Source organism: Leucopleurus acutus, assembly GCF_964270905.1.
Source record: "Leucopleurus acutus genome assembly, chromosome: 11".
Lineage (NCBI taxonomy): Eukaryota > Metazoa > Chordata > Mammalia > Artiodactyla > Delphinidae > Leucopleurus > Leucopleurus acutus.
The window spans coordinates 99,139,516-99,140,948 of NC_139152.1; positions in this window are offsets into that span (position 1 = coordinate 99,139,516).

Below are 1,433 nucleotides of genomic sequence, written 5' to 3' on the forward strand. Positions count from 1 at the left end.
TCTCATACACCTTATATGAGGTTCTCCTGGTTCCTGGAGCCACAAAAGAGGCTCATTGGCTGCTTGGCCTGGCCTTGGCAACCCACCCTGCCTGGGGCATTCAGCAGAAAGAGCCCCAGCCGGGGGGGCTGAGGCAGGCCCCCTGCACCACCGCCTCCACACCGAGGAGCAGATCCCTGTCTCCGAGTGGGGACGATAACGTCGACCTATGCTGTGTCAGACTGAATTAGCAAGCCCCACAAGGCCCTGGGGGCAGGTGCTTTGATTCTGCCCTTGGGGAGGAGCATCTCATGCACACACCCTGGCATAGAGGACCCCGGGAACCCAGTGGCCTCTGGGCCTCCGTTCCCTCTTCTGTACAGCATGGTTGGGGGGCCTCTGAGCACACGTCCCATGCTGAGGTTCTAGGATCGGCCCCTCCTCTCCCCCTCTGATTCACGCAGGAAGCATTTATAGGAAGACATGAGGCCCGTGCTCTGGTGACACAGGCATTGCTTCAGGAAAGAAATGAAGGAAGTAGGGGAGGGCGGCAACACTGTCTTGCTCGGTCTGATGGAGGGGGCAGGGGGCAGGGAGCCCCACGGGGACCCCGGAAGCTGGAGGGGTGCCCTGCCGTGTGCTCAGGAGGCCTAAGTTAGGCCCAGCCTTGCCATTGGTCGATTGCATGACGTTGGGCACGTTCTTTCACCCCCTGAGCTTCAGTTTCCTCAACTGGAAAATGGGCTGAAGACCTCGACCCAGTCTTCATGATAACCACGGAGGAGTCTGTGTCCACGTGGCGGGGTCCTGAGGGATCTGTGTGGGCACAGCCTTTGTGGGGAGGGATGGCAAGAAGGGGAAAGATAACCACAGCACTAGGGGTCTGGGAGCGGACACGAAGCTGAGCACCGTGTGGGTGTGGCCGCAGGAGCCGGCGCTGGGTGGGTGCTTGGGGTTGGATTGTGCGGTCGTCCGTGTTGATTTCCTGTGGGCACTGGTGGCCCTTGGAAGGACAGAGGGGGCCAGAGTGCGACCCCAGGAGGGCGGACTAGGGTTGCCTGGGGGAGGGGCGGGGCGAGTGGGACGCGGCGGCCGAGGCCGCGGAGGCCCCGGCCCCGCCCCCAGCTCGTGGCCCCGCCCCGCTTGGTCCCGCCTCTGCGCACGCCCTCTTTCTTGAGGCCCCGCCTCGGCTCCGCCCCTCTCCTGCTCCGCCCCCGGGGCCTACCATGCTCCGCCTCCGGCCCTGAACCCCGCCCCCGGGCCCGTTAGCGCCGAGTCCGCGCTACTGGCAGCGCTCTGGGAGCTCCACGTTGCGGCCGCTCCGAGCAATGATTAACCTGGCGGGGCGGCCGGCGCGGGGCCCGGGGCGGAGGCGTGGGGCCGGGGCGGGACCCTGGAGGGCCGCTCGGCTTCCTGCTTTTGCCCAAGTCTCCTCGTAGAGGGCGCCGCAACGG